General features: G+C 37.7%; 1 non-coding gene across 1 annotated transcript; it reads left to right on the top strand.

Moving 5' to 3' along the window:
• Positions 1-2,021: 2,021 nt before the first annotated feature.
• LOC136154868 (U6 spliceosomal RNA) lies at positions 2,022-2,128 on the top strand. Its single transcript, XR_010660574.1, has one exon. It is a non-coding gene; the product is annotated as a U6 spliceosomal RNA (small nuclear RNA).
• The last annotated feature ends 14,384 nt before the right edge of the window (positions 2,129-16,512 follow it).

Below are 16,512 nucleotides of genomic sequence, written 5' to 3'. Positions count from 1 at the left end.
AAAACTCCTCAGTGGAGATTGACTTCCAGCAATGGCAATGTGAGGAGCTCCACTGACCACTCCCCAGTGAAACTGGTGAAAAGTATTTTGAAAACAATAAATATCTGGAAATGGTCCTAAGGGCAAATAGCAAATGAAGAAGCATCTATTCAAGAAAAGCTGCAAAACATCAGTTAAAATGGTAAGAATCTGTGGTGTTTGAACCAAGACCATATCCTCCATCCCCATTTTAGTGCAAGTTGGGTAACTGCACTCCAGACTTCTGCAGCTGATTACACAGAGTTCCCTCTCCCTCAGCTCCCAATCAGAGGATTTTCTTCCCATGAGAAGCAAGACTTCAGCGTTTCACATCCTGTCCTCAGCTACCCATTGCTAAGCCTAAGTCTTGGGTGACTATAGTATGCTTCCCACACCCACACTTCACCTCTACATTAATAAAGGCCTATTTGCAACATATTTTAACCTTGTATATTTTGTCCAGCTATCAAGAAAAAAATTATAAGGAAAGTCAAAAATTAAAAATAGAATTTGAAGAAACATACCAAGCAACAGAACCAGATATGGCAATGGTGTTGGAATTACCAGACAGAGAATTTAAAGCAACTGCAATTAATATGCTAAGGGCTTTAATTGATGAAGTAGGCAGCATGCAAGAACACATGATCAATGCAAACAGAGGGATAGAAACCCCAGAAAAAGAAACAAAATGAAATTCTAAAGATAAGAAAACACTATAACAAAAAGAAAGAATCCCTTTGATAGGCCTCTTAGTAGATTAGTTATGGCTAAAAAGGGGATCTCTATGCTAGAAGATATACCAATAGAATCCTCAAAAACCTAAAAGAAAACAAAGATTAAAAAAAAAAATCCAAAGACTAAGAAAAATTTCTGAACTAGAATATCAAATGGAGAAGGAAGACAGGAATTAAAAAAATATTCTAAACAATAATGACTGAGAATTTCCGCAAATTAATGTCAGACACCAAACTGTAGATGCAGGAAGCTCAAAGAATACCTAGCAGGTTAAATATCCAAAAAGCAATACCTAAGTATATCATTTTCAAGTTACAAAAAGTAAAACATAAAGAAAAATCCTAAAAGAAGCCAAAGGGGGAGAAAACACCTTACCTATAGAGGAATAAAGATAAGAATTATATCCAATTTCTCTTCAGAACCATACAAGTAAGATGAGAGTGGAATGTAGCATTTAAAGTATTGAGAGTAAGTAACTACTAGCCTAGAATTCTGTACCCAACAAAATTATTCTTCAAAAGTGAAGGAGAAATAAAGACTTTCTCAAGCAAAGAAAAAATGAGGGAATTTGTTACTAGTAGACCTACTTTTCAAGACATGTTAAAAGATATTCTATGGAGAGAAGGTAAATAATACAGGTCAAAATCTTGAATCTACAGGAAAAAAGAAAAAGTATCAAAGAAGGAATAAAGATAAAATTAAAAGTTTTCTTTTTCTTAGTTGAGCTAACGGGTAACAATTTATTCAAAATAAAAACAGATACAGTGTATAAATAATATATGCTTATATATAGTGTGTGTATATATATATATATACATATATATATAGTAAAAAAATATATATAGTAAATACATATATATATAGCAAATATATATATATATATATGTGTGTGTGTGTATATTTAAGTATCAGTTCAGTTCAGTTCAGTTCAGTCCCTCAGTCGTGTCTGACTCTTTGCGACCCCATGAATCACAGCACGCCAGGCCTCCCTGCCCATCACAAACTCCCGGAGTTTACTCAAACTCATGCCCATCGAGTCAGTGATGCCATCCAGCCATCTCATCCTCTGTCGTCCCCTTCTCCTCCTGCCCCCAATCCCTCCCAGCATCAGGGTCTTTTCCAATGAGTCAACTCTTCGAGTCAGGTGGCCAAAGTATTGGAGCTTCAGCTGTAGCATCAGTCCTTCCAATGAACACCCAGGACTCATCTCATTTAAGATGGACTGGTGGATCTCCTTGCAGTCCAAGCAACTTTCAAGAGTTTTCTCCATGCTCGCTTTGGCAGCACATATACTAAAATTGGAACGATACACAGAAGATTAGCATGCCCCCTGCATAAGGATGACACGCAAATTCGTGAAGTGTTCCATATTTTTTGACAAAATTCAACACCCATTTATGATTAAAACTCTCCACAAAGCAGGAATAGAAGGAACATACCTCAACATAATAAAAGCTATATATGACAAACCCACAGCAAGCATTACCCTCAATGGTGAAAAATTGAAAGCATTTCCCCTAAAATCAGGAACAAGACAAGGGTGCCCACTCACCCACTACTATTTAACATAGTGTTGAAAGTTTTGGCCACAGCAATCAGAGCAGAAAAAGAAATAAAAGGAATCCAGGTAGGAAAAGAAGAAGTGAAACTCTCACTGTTTGCAGATGACATGATCCTCTACGTAGAAAACCCTGAAGACTCTACTAGAAAATTACTAGAGCTAACCAATGAATATAGTAAAGTTGCAGGATATAAAATTAACACACAGAAATCCCTTGCATTCCCATACAATAACAATGAGAAAACAGAAAGAGAAATTAAGGAAACAATACCATTCACCATTGCAAAAAGAATAAAATACTTAGGAGTATATCTACCTAAAGAAACAAAGGACCTATACATAGAAAACTATAAAACACTGATGAAAGAAATCAAAGAGGACACAAACAGATGGAAAAACATACCATGTTCACGGATTGGAAGAATCAATATTGTCAAAATGGCTATACTACCCAAAGCAATCTATAGATTCAATGCAATCCCTATCAAGCTATCAACGGTATTTTTCACAGAACTAGAACAAATAATTTCACAAATTCTATGGAAATACAAAAAACCTCGAATAGCCAAAATAATCTTGAGAACGAAGAATGGAACTGGAGGAATCAACCTGCCTTACTTCAGACTATACTACAAAGCCATAGTCATCAAGACAGTATGGTACTGGCACAAAGACAGAAATATAGATCAATGGAACAGACTAGAAAGCCCAGAGATAAATCCACATACCTATGGATAACTTATCTTCAACAAAGGAGGCAAGGATATACAATGGAAAAAAGAAAACATCTTTAACAAGTGGTGCTGGGAAAACTGGTCACCACTTGTAAAAGAATGAAACTAGAACACTTTCTAACACCATACACAAAAATAAACTCAAAATGGAGTAAAGATCTAATGTAAGACCAGAAACTATAAAACTCCTAGAGGAGAACATAGGCAAAACACTCTCCGACATAAATCACAGCAGGATCCTCTATGACCCACCTCCCAGAATATTGGAAATTAAAGCAAAAATAAACAAATGGGGCCTAATGAAACTTAAAGGCTTTTGCACAACAAAGGAAACGATAAGCAAGCTGAAAGGATAGCCCTTAGATTGGGAGAAAATAATAGCAAATGAAGCAACAGACAAAGAATTAATCTCAAAAATATACAAGCAACTCCTGCAGCTCAATTCCAGAGAAATAAATGAACCAATCAAAAAATGGGCCAAAGAACTAAACAGACATTTCTCCAAAGAAGACATACAGATGGCTAACAAACACATGAAAAGATGCTCAGCATCACTCATTATCAGAGAAATGCAAATCAAAACCACAATGAGGTACGATTACATGCCAGTCAGGATGTCTGCTATCAAAAAGTCTACAAGCAATAAATGCTGGATAGGGTGTGGAGAAAAGGGAACCCTCTTACACTGTTGGTGGGAATGCAAACTAGTACAGCCGCTATGGAGAACAGTGTGGAGATTTCTTAAAAAACTGGAAATAGAACTGCCATATGACCCAGCAATCCCACTTCTGGGCATACACACCGAGGAAACCAGATATGAAAGAGACACATGCACCCCAATGTTCATCACAGCACTGTTTATAATAGCCAGGACATGGAAGCAACCTAGATGCCCATCAGCAGACGAATGGATAAGGAAGCTGTGGTACATATACACCATGGAAAATTTCTCAGCCATTAAAAAGAATTCATTTGAATCAGTTCTAATGAGATGGATGAAACTGGAGCCCATTATACAGAGTGAAGTAAGCCAGAAAGACAAAGACCAATACAGTATACTAACACATATATATATGGAATTTAGGAAGATGGTAATGATAACTCCATATGCAAAACAGAAAAAGAGACACAAATGTACAGAACAGACTTTTGGACTCTGTGGGAGAAGGCGAGGGTGGGATGATCTGAGAGAACAGCATCGAAACATGTATATTATCAAGGGTGAAACAGATCACCAGCCCAGGTTGGATGCATGAGGCAAGTGTTTGGTCCTGGTGCACTGGGAAGGCCCAGAGAGATCAGGTAGAGAGGTAGGTGGGAGGTGGTATCGGGATGGGGAATATATGTAAACCCATGGCTGATTCGTATCAATATATGACAAAAACCACTACAATATTGTAAAGTATTTAGCCTCCAACTAATAAAAATAACTGAAAATAAAAAGAGTCTTCTCCAACACCATAGTTCAAAAGCATCAATTTTTTGGTGCTTAGCTTTCTTCACAGTCCAACTCTCACATCCATACATGACCACTTGAAAAACCATAGCCTTGACCACATGGACCTTTGTTGGCAAAGTAATGTATCTGCTTTTTAATATGCTATCTAGTTTGGTCATAACTTTCCTTCCAAGGAGCAAGTGTCTTTTAATTTCATGGCTGCAGTCACCATCTGCAGTGATGTTGGGACCCCCCAAAATAAAGTCTGACACTGTTTCCACTGTCTCCCCATCTATTTCCCATGAAGTGATGGGACCAGATGCCATGATCTTACTTTTCTGAATGTTGAGCTTTAAGCCAACTTTTTCACTCTCCTCTTTCACTTTCATCAAGAGGCTTTTTAGTTCATCTTCACTTTCTGCCATAAGGGTGGTGTCATCTGCAAATCTGAGGTTATTGATATTTCTCCTAGCCATCTTGATTCCAGCTTGTGCTTCTTCCAGCCCAGCGTTTCTCATGATGTACTCTGCATATAAGTTAAATAAGCAGGGTGACAATATACAGCCTTGACATATTCCTTTTCCTATTTGGAATCAGTCGTTGTTCCATGTCCAGTTCTAACTGTTGCTTCCTGACCTGCATACAGGTTTCTCAAGAGGCAGTTCAGGTGGTCTGGTGTTCCCATCTCCTTCAGAATTTTCCACAGTTTATTGTGATCCACACAGTCAAAGGCTTTGGCATAGTCAATAAAACAGAAATAGATGTTTTTCTGGAACTCTCTTGCTTTTTTGATGATCCAGTGTATATTGGCAATTTGATCTCTGGTTTCTCTACCTTTTCTAAATCCAGCTTGAACATCTGCAAGTTCTCGGTTCACGTATTGCTGAAGCCTGGCTTGGAGAATTTTGAGCATTACCTTACTAGCGTGTGAGATGAGTGCAATTGTGCAGTAGTTTGAGCATTCTTTGGGATTGCCTTTCTTAGTGATTGGGATGAAAACTGACATTTTCCAGTCCCATGGCCACTGCTGAGTTTTCCAAATTTGCTGGCATATTGAGTGCAGCACTTTCACAGCATCATCTTTCAGGTTTTGAAATTGCTCAACTGGAATTCCATCACATCCACTAGCTTTGTTCGTAGTGATGCTTCCTAAAGCCCACTTGACTTCACATTCCAGGACGTGTGGCTCTAGGTGAGTGATCACACCATTGTGATTATCTGGGTCGTGAAGATCTTTTTTGTACAGTTCTTCTGTGTATTCTTGCCACCTCTTCTTAATATCTTCTGTTTCTGTTAGGTCCATACCATTTCTGTCCTTCATTAAGCCCATTTTTGCATGAAATGTTCCCTTGGTATCTCTAATTTTCTTGAAGAGATCTCTAGTCTTTCCCATTCTCTTGTTTTCCTCCATTTCTTTGCATTGATCGCTGAGGAAGACTTTCTTATCTCTCCTGGCTATTCTTTGGAACTCTGCATTCAAATGGGAATATCTTCCCTTTTTTCCTTTGCTTTTCGCTTCTCTTCTTTTCACAGCTATTTGTAAGGCCTCCTCAGACAACCATTTTGCCTTTTTGCATTTCTTTTCCACGGGGATGATCTTGATCCCTGTCTCCTGTACAATGTCATGAACCTCTGTCCATAGTTCATCAGGCTCTCTCTATCAGATCTAGTCCCTTAAATCTATTTCTCACTTCCACTGTATAGTCATAAGGGATTTTACTTAGGTCATACCTGAATGGTCTAGTGGTTATCCCTACTTTCTTCAGTTTAAGTCTGAATTTGGCAATAAGGAGTTCATGATCTGAGCCACAGTCAGCTCCCGGTCTTGTTTTTGCTGACTGTATAGAATTTCTCCATCTTTGGCTGCAAAGAATATAATCAATCTGATTTTGGTGTTGACCATCTGGTGATATCCATGTGTAGAGTCTTCTCTTGTATTGTTGGAAGAGGGTGTTTGCTATGACCAGTGCGTTCTCTTGGCAAAACCCTATTAGCCTTTGTCCTGCTTCATTCCGTACTCCAAGGCCAAATTTGCCTGTTACTCCAGGTGTTTCTTGACTTGCTATTTTTGCATTCCAGTCCCCTATAATTATATATAAAAGAAATAACAAGAATGATACAAGAGATAAGAAGAAGGAGCAAGGATTGTTTTGTTGTTATAAGATACACTACCTTTGAAGAGGTACAGTGTTACTTGAAAATACACTTGGATTAGTTACAAATGTATATTGAAAATTCTAAAGTGTTAATCACTCAGTTATGTCCAACTCTTTGCGATCCCATGAACTGTAGCCCACCAAGCTCCTCTGTCCATGGAATTCTTCAGGCAAGCATACTGGAGTGGTTAGCCATTCCCTTTTCCAGGGGATCTTCCCAACCCAGGAATCTCTTGCATTGCAGGCAGATTCTTTACCATTTGAGTCACTAGGAAGCCCTGTAAATTCTAGGACAACCACTAAAAACGTATAACTGATATTCTAAGAAAGGAGAGAAAACAGAATCATAAAATTGTTCAGTTAAAATAACAAAAGGCAAATAAGAGTGAAAGACAATATGCACAAAGAACATATTGATTCTATATCTTGGCTGTTGTAAATAATGCTGCAAAGAACATTGAAGAGCATATGACTTTAGGAATTAGTGATTTTGTTTTTGTTTTTGTTTTTTTTTTTTAAATACCCAGAAGTAGAATTGCTAGATCACACGGTAATTCTATTTTTAACTTTCAGAGGACACTCGAAACTATTTTCCATGTAGCTGCACTAATTTACAATCCCAACAGTGCATGAGGGTTCCCTTTTCTCCATATACAAATCCTTGTATTTGTGGTCTTTTCGATGATAGCAATTCTGACAGATTTGAGGTGATATCTCACTGTGGCTTTAATTTGTATTTTCATGTTGATTATTAATGTTGAGCATTTTTCCTGTGCCTGTTGTACCTCTGTATGTCTTTTTTTTCAATAATGTCTATTCAGTTTCTCTATTTTTTACTAGTTTTTTTTATGTTGAGTTGTGTGAATTCTTTGTATATTTTGTATATTAACCCCAAATCAGATATGCCTTTTGCAAATACCTTCTCCCATTAAGTAGGTTGCATTTTCATTTTGTTGACAGTTTCCTTCACAGTGTGAAAAGTTTTTAGTTTGATTAGGTCCCATTTTTAGGTCCCTCATCTGAGGAGACATAGGCAAAAAAATATTGCTACGACAGATGCCAAAGAGCATACTGTCTATGTTTCCTTCTAGGAGTTTTATAGTTTCAGGTCTTACAGGTTTTACATTTAAGTCTTTAATCCATTTTGAGTTCATTTTTATGTATGGTGTTAAGAAGCAAACTGATTATTTTATGGGCTTCTCTGGTGGCTCAGCTGGTAAAGAATCCACCTGCAATGTGGGAGACCTTCCCTGGGTTGGGAAGATCCTCTGGAAAAGGGAATGGCTACCCACGCTAGTATTCTGGCCTAGAAAATTACATGGACTGTGTAGTCCAAGGGATCACAAAAAGTTGGATATGATATATGTAGCTGTCCAGTTTTTCCAGCACCACTTGTGTTTTCTCTATTATTTATTCCTGCTTTATCTGTCATAGATTAATTGATCATAGGTGCATGGGGTTATTTCTGGGCTTTCTATTTGGTTCCATTTATCTATGTACCTGCTTTTGTGCCAATACTGTACTGTTTTGATTACTGTAACTTTGTAGTATATTTTGAAATCTTGGAGTGTGAGACCTTCAGCTTTGTTCTTCTTTCTCAAGAATTTTTGGTTATCAAGGGTCTTTTGTGTTTCCAAACAAATGCTGTATTATTTGTGGCCATTCTGTGAAAATGAAATGCCTTTGGTATTTTGATATAGATTACATTGAATCTATAGATTGCCTTGAGTAGTGTGGTCATTTTAACAATATTAATACTTTCAATCCATGAGCACAGTGTATCTATCCATTTGTTTGTATGACCTTCTACTTCTTTCACCAGTGTCTTATAGGATTCTGGGTACAAATCCTCTTTGCATAGATTTATTCCTAGGTATTTTATTCTTTTGGTGCAATTATAAATGAGATCATTTTCTTAATTTCTCCTTCTAATAATTTACTGTTAGTCTAGAGAAACACAAAAAAATTCTCGATTTTAAATTGTGTCCTACAGTATTACTGAATTTATTTATTAGTTCTACTAATGTTTTGGTGGCATCTTTAGGATTTTATATAGTAAGTTTAGTATCATGTCATCTGTAAACAGTGACAGTTTTGCTTTTTCCATTAATATTTAGATTCCTTTTATTTATTTTTTCCTGCCTGATTGCTGTTGTGAGGACTTTAAATATTATGTTGAGGAAAAGTAGCTAGAGTGGGCAACCTTGTTTTGTTCCCGATCGTAGAGAAAATGCTGTCAGCTTTTCACCACTGGGTATGATGTTATCTGTTAGTTTGTCATACGTGGCATTAATTATGTTGAGGTATGCTTCCCCTGTAGCTCAGCTGGTAAAGAATCCTCCTGCAATGCAGGAGACCTGAATTCAATCCCTGGGTTGGGAAGATCCCCTGGAGAGGGAACAGCTACCCACTCCAGTATTCTGGCCTGGAGAATTCCATGGACTGTATAGTCGATGGGATCGCAAAAAATCGGACACAACTGAGTGACTTTCATTTTCACTTTCATGTTACTTCTATAACCACTTTGTTGATAGTTATTATCGTAAATGGATGTTGAATTTTGTCAAAAGTTCATCTATTGAGATTATTATATAGTTTTTCTTCTATTTGTAAATATTGTGTATCACACTGATTGTTTTGCCAATATTGAACCAGATTTTAAACACTGGGAGAAATCCCACTTCATCATAGTGTATGATCCTTTTCATGTACTGTTAATTTGGATTACTAATACTGTAAGTTCCCTACACATGGAAGAGTTTCATTCTGAGAGTGCAATTTGTTTGAAAGTGCAGCAAAGTTAACCTAAATACTCAGTTAACACAATCAGCTATATAGTATTGGCCTGTAACAGATTTATAATACTTTTAACACAAATGATACATTAAAAAAAACAAAAAATAAAGAAAACACTTTTAATCTTACAGTATAGTACCTTGAAAAGTACCAGAGTACAGTACAACAGCTGGCATACAGGGGCCAGCATCAAGTGAACAAACAAGAAGAGTTACTGACTGGAGGAGGGAGAGGAGGTAGGAGATGTTAGAGCTTAAGGATTGTCAGCAATAAGAGACAGGGGGCAAGCTGTAATTTCACTCATAACTGATGCTGATGGCACAGGTTCTGGTTCCCTGCTACTTTCAATCCTATCTACCTTCTTGAAAAAATGATCCAGTGATATCTGGGTAGTAGCTCTTTTCTTCTCATCATAGATGATATGGTATCACTGGATTGCATTCTGAACAGCTGTCCTGGGCCTCAAAAACTAACAATGCCTCCCCAAACAAAAAAATCCCCTGCTAATTCCTGAATTGTGACTCTCTTTGGTTTCTCAGTTACTACTTCTTCCTCCTTTTCTTTGACCTTTCTCTGGGCCTTCAGTTACATCACATCTTCATTAGCAAGCTCCTCATGTTGCACAGAAGAGTTCAACGTTATAAGGAATGAGTAACATCTACCATCTTTTCACCTCACTCCACTCTCTCAATTATTTTCACTTTTGTTTCTATCACTATCACTTAATGTTTCTTAGCAGTACTATTACTACAACATCACTGCTTTTACACTTGATTCTGGATATCCTGGGTCTGAAATAAAGATACTATACTACTATATTCCACACAATACTTCACACATTATGCATAAAGGCACAACCACTTGAGGAGGATGCATGCACATGACAATGTATGCCAGATATGTGAACTAACTTACACGACTGGACATGTGAAAGCACATTCACAACTTTGAAAGTTCATAATTTGAAGTTTCATATGTAGGGGACTTTTTTTCTGACTTGTCTTTTTCTGAGGATTTTTGCATCTATATTCATCAGAGAAAAGTTACAACCAATATTGACCTGTAATTTTATTTCCTTATGGTATCTTTACCTGATTTTGACATCAGTGTGACATTGCCCTTGTAGAATGAGGTCAGAAGTATTCCTTTCTATTAGATTTTTTGGAATAATTTCAGGAGGATTTATGTTAACTCTTCTTTAAATGTTTGGTAGAATTTAATCATGAAATGGCCTGGTTCAGGACTTTTATTTATTGGGAATATTGTTTTATTCCAGATTCAATTTCATTACACATAATAGTTAATATTTTCTATTTTTTTTCCTCACTTAGTCTGGGGGAGGTTATCAGTTCAGTCAGTTCAGTTGCTTAGTCATGTCCGACTCTTTGTGACCCCATGAACCGCAGAACACCAGGTCTCCCTGTCCATCACCAACACCCGGAGTTCACCCAAACGCATGTCCATCGAGTCGGTGATGACATCCAATCATCTCATCCTCTGTTGTCCCCTTCTCCTCCTGCCCTCAATCTTTCCCAGCATCAGGGTCTTTTCTAATGAGTCAGCTCTTCGCATCAGGTGGCCAAAGGACTGTGGTTTCAGCTTCAACATCAGTCCTTCCAATGAACACCCAGGACTCATCTCCTTTAGGATGGACTGGTTGGATCTCCTTGCAGTCCAAGGGACTCTCAAGAGCCTTCTCCAACACCACAGTTAAAAAGCATCAATTCTTCGGTGCTTAGCTTTCTTTATAGTCCAACTCTCACATCCATACATGACCACTGGAAAAGCCATAGCCTTGACTAGATGGACCTTTGTTGGCAAAGTAATGTCACTGCTTTTTAATATACATCTAGGTTGGTCATAACTTTCCTTCCAAGGGGTAAGTGTCTTTTAATTTCATGGCTTCAATCACCATCCGCAGTGATTTTGGACCCCAGAAAAATAAAGTCAGCCCTGTTTCCCCATCTATTTGCCATGAAGTGATGAGACCAGATGCCATGATCTTAGTTTTCTGAATGTTGAACTTTAAGCCAACTTTTTCACTCTCCTCTTTCATTTTCAAGAGGCTCTTTAGTTTGTATTTACTTTCTGCCATAAAAGGAGGTTATACATTTGTAGAAAGTGTCCCCTTTTTTTGATTGTCCATTTTTTGGGCATATAATTGTTCTTAAGAATCTCTTACAATTCTTTGCATTTCTGTGATACCAGTTGTAACTTCTCTCTCTGACTTTATTTATTTGTGTCTTCTCTCTTTTTCCTTGATGAGTCTGGCTAAAGGTTTATCAATTTTCTCTATCTTTACAGAGAACCAGATTTCAGTTTCACTGATCTTTTCTACATTTTTCTAGTTCTATTTATTTCTGCTCTGATCTTTATTATTTTTTTCCTACTAAGTTTTGATTTTGTTTGTTGCTCTTCTCATTGTTCCTTAAGGTGTAAGGTTAGATGGTTTATTTTAGACTTCTCTTATTTCCCGAGGGAGGCTTGTGTCACTGCAATTTCCTTTTAAAGATTCTTTCCTTGCATTCCATAGGTTTTTGGATTATTGTGTTTCTCTGTTAATTTGTTGCCAGATATTTTTTATTTCCTCTTTGACTTCCTCAATATATTTAGTAGCATATTGTTTAGGCTTCACATGTCTTCAGTCAGTTCAGTAACTCAGTCGTGTCTGAACCTTTGCCACTCCTTGGATTACAGGCTTCTCTGTCCATCACCAACTCCCAGAACTTGTTCAAACTCACGTTCATTGAATTGATGATGCCATCCAACCATCTCATCCTCTCTCGTCCCCTTCTCCTCCTGCCTTCAATCTTTCCCAGCATCAGGGTCCTTACCAATGAGTCAGTTCTTCACATCAGGTGGCCAAAGTGTAGGAGCTTCAGCTTCAGCATTATTCCTTCCAATGTATATGCAGGGTTGATATCCTTTAGGATGGACTGATTTGATCTCCTTGCAGTCCAAGTGACTGTCAAGAGTCTTCCCTAATGCCACAGTTCAAAAACTTCAATTTTTTGGTGCTCAGCCTTATTTATGGCCCAACTCTCACATCCATACATGACTACTGGAAAAACCATAGCTGTGACTATATGGACCTTTGTCAGCAAAGTAATGTCTGTGTTTTTTAATATGCTGTCTAGGTTGGTCATAGCTTTTCTTCCAAGGATCAAAAGTCTTTTATTTTTTTTTTTATTTTTTTTTTTTTATTTTTTATTTTTTTAATATTATTTTATTAGTTGGAGGCCAATCACTTTACAACATTTCAGTGGGTTTTGTCATACATTGACATGAATCAGCCATATAGTTATATGTATTCCCCATCCCGATCCCCCCTCCCACCTCCCTCCCCACCCGACTCCTCAGGGTCCTCCCAGTGCACCAGGCCCGAGCACCTGACTCTTGTATCCCACCTGGGCTGGTGGTCCGTTTCACCATAGATAAATTCAGGGCTGCAGTCACCATCTGCAGTATTTTGAAGCCCAAGAAAATAAAGTCTGTCACATTTCCATTGCCCCCCCCCCCATCTATTTGCCATGAAGTGATGGGACCGGATGCCATGATCTTCATTTTTTGAATTTTGGGTTCTAAGCCAGTTTTTTCACTCTCCTCTTTCACTTTCTTCAGGAGGCTCTTTAGTTCTTCTTTACTTTCTGCCATAAGGCTGATGTCATCTGCATATCTGAGGTTACTGATATTTCTCCTGGCAATCTTGATTCCAGCTTGTGCTTCATCCATTTTGACATTTCACATAATATACTCTGCATGTAAGTTAAATAAGCAAGGTGACAATATACAGCTTTGATGTACTCCTTTCCCAATTTGGAACCAGTCTGTTGTTCCATGTCTGGTTCTAACTGTTTCTTCTTCATCTGCATACAAATTTCTCAGGAGGTAGGTAAGGTGGTCTGGTATTCCCATCTCTTTAGGAATGTTCCACAGTTTTTTGTGATCCACAGAGTCAAAGGCTTTAGTATAGTCAATGAAGGAGAAATAGATGTTTTTCTTAAATTTTCTTGCTTTTTCTATGATACAACGAATGTTGGAAATTTGGTCTCTGGTTCCTCTACCTTTTCTAAGTCCAACTTGAAATCTGGAAGTTCTCCATTCACATATTATTGAAGCCTAGCTTGAAGAATTTTGAGCATTACTTTGCTAGTGTGTGAGATGAGTACAACTGTGCAGTAGTTTTAACATTCTTTGAGATTGCCTTTCTCTGGAATTGGAATGAAAACTGACCTTTTCCAGTCCTGTGGCCACTGCTGAGTTTTCCAAATTTGCTGGTATATTGAGTGCAGCACTTTCACAGCATCATATTTTAAGATTTAAAATAGCTCAACTGGAATTCCATCACCTCCATTAGCTTTGTTCATACTGATGCTTCCTAAGGCCAACTTGACTTCACACTCCAGGATGTCTGGCTCTAGGTGAGTGATAACACCATTGTGGTTATCTGAGTCATTAAGATCTTTTTAAAAATAGTTCTTCTGTATATTCTTGCCACCTCTTCTTGATATCTTCTGCTTCTCTTAGGTCCATACCATTTCTTTCCTTTATTGTGCCATCTTTGCTTGAAATGTTCCCTTGGTATCTCTAATTTTCTTGAAGAGGTCTCTAGCCTTTCCCATTCTATAGTTTTCCTCTATTTGTTTGCTTTGATCATTTGGGGAAGCTTTCTTATCTCTCCTTGCTATTCTTTGGAACTCTACATTCATTTGGATATATCTTTCCTTTTCTTCTTTGCCTTTTACTTCTCTCTCTTTTCTCAGCTATTTGTAAGGCCTCCTCAAACAACCATTTTGCCTTTTTTGCATTTTTTCTTCTTGGGGAAGGTTTTGATCACCACCTCCTGTACATTGTTATGAATATCTGTCCATAGTTCTTCAGGCCCTCTATCTATCAGATCTAATCCCTTGAATAGATTTGTCACTTCCACTGTATAATCATAAGGGATTTGTTTTAGGTCATACTTGAATGGTCTAGTGGCTTTCCCTACTTTCTCTAAGTCTGAATTTGCAATAAGGAGTTCATAATCTGAGCCACAGTCAGCTCCAAGTCTTGTTTTTGCTTAATATATAGAGCTTCTCCATCTTCAGCTACAAAGAATACAATCAATCTGATTTCGGTATTGACCATCTGGTGATGTCCATGTGTAGAGTCGTCTCTTGTATTGTTGGAAGACAGTGTTTGGTATGAGCAGTGTGTTCTCTTGGCAAAAGTCTTTTAGCATTTGCCCTGCTTATTTTGTACTCCAAAGTCAAATTTGCCTGTTACTCCAGCTATCTCTTGACTTCCTACATTCCAGTCCCCTATGATGAAAAGGACATCTTTTTTTTAGTGTTAGTTCTAGAAGGCCTTTAAGTCACATGTCTTAGTCATATGCAATTTTTTTCTTCTGTTTGATTTCCACTTGCATACTGTTGTTGTTAGAAAAATTCTTGAATGATTTCGATTTTATTAGATTTGAGGCTTGTTTTGAGCATAGCATGTGATCTATCCTAGACAGTGTTCCTTGTGCACTTGAAAAGAATGTATAGTCTTCTGCTTGGGGATGAAATGTCCTATATGTATATTAAGTGCATCAGTTTAACGTCATTTAAGGCATTTCCTTATTGATCTTCTATCTGGATGATCTATTCAGGATGTAAATGAGATGCTAATGCCTCCTACTAATATTGTGTTAGTGTCAACTTCTTCCATTAAGTTTGTTAATATTTGGCCTATATATTTAGTTTTTCCTATTTTGGTTGCATAGTGAAGTCACTCAGTCGTGTCTAACTCTTGCGACCCCATGGACTGTAGCCTACCAGGCTTCTCCGTCCATGGGATTTTCCAGGCAAGGATATTGGAGTGGGTTGCCGTTTCCTCCTCCAGGAGATCTTCCTGACCCAGGGATTGAACCTGGGTCTCCCGCGTTGTAGGCAGACGCTTTGCTGTCTGAGCCACCAGGGAAGTCCCTGTTTTGGTTGCATACATGTTTATAAATGTTATATCTTCTTGTTGGATTGATCTCTTTATCATTATTTAATGTCCCTCTTTGTCTCTTGTTACAATTTTTGTTGTATATCTATTTTATCTGATATAAGTATTGCTACTTCAGCTTTCATTTTGTTTCCATTTGCATGAAATACCTTTTTCTATCTCCTCACTTTCAGTGTATGTACATACTTAGATCTGAAATGAGTCTTTTGTAGGCAGCATTTATATGTCTTGTTTTTAATTCATTCAGCTATTACCTGTCTTCAATTGAAGCATGTTGTCCATTTACATTTATATTAATTCTTGATAGATATATAAATGCTGTCATTTTGTTAACTATTTTCTGGTTTTTTGGTAGTGTTTTTGTTATTCTCTTCTCTGTGATTTGATAACTAACTTTGGTATATGCTTGGATTACTTTCTCCTCTTTGTGCATAGGTTTTTGGTTTGCAGGAACCATGAGGTTTGTACATGTTGTCGCTGTTCTGTCACTCAGTCATGTCCAAATCTTTGCGACCCCATGGACTGCAGTGTGCCAGGATTCCCGGTCTTTCACTATCTCCCAGAGTTTGTTCAAACTCATGTCCATTGAGTCGATGATGCCATCCAACCATCTCATCTTCTGTCGTCCCCTTCTCCTCCTGCCTTCAAATCTTTCCCAGCATCAGGTTCTTTTCCAATGAGTCAGCTCTTCACATTGGGTGGCCAAAGTATTGGAGCTTCAGCTTCAGCATCAGTCCTTCCAATGAATATTCAGGGTTGATTTCCTTTAGGATGCACTGGTTTGGTCTTCTTGAAGTTCATGTAAAGTTTATGTACTGTTGAAGCCTAGCTTGAAGGATTTTTGAGAATTACCTTGTTAGTATGTGAAATAAGCACAATTGTACAGTAGTTTGAACATTATTTTACATTGCCTTTCTTTGGGATTGGAATGAAAACTGAACTTTTCCAGTCCTGTGGTCACTGCTGAGGTTTCCAAATTTGCTAACATATTGAGTGTGGTACTGTAACAGCATCATCTTTTAAGATTTGAAATAGCTCAGCTGGAATTCCATCACCTCCACTAAATCAACTAACAGGAAGGAATCACAGCCTCACGCA

This window comes from Muntiacus reevesi, chromosome X, assembly GCF_963930625.1.
Source record: "Muntiacus reevesi chromosome X, mMunRee1.1, whole genome shotgun sequence".
Taxonomy (NCBI): Eukaryota; Metazoa; Chordata; class Mammalia; order Artiodactyla; family Cervidae; genus Muntiacus; species Muntiacus reevesi.
The sequence above is the reverse complement of the archived record's forward strand: the minus strand, read 5'-3'. Positions and strand labels throughout refer to the sequence as shown.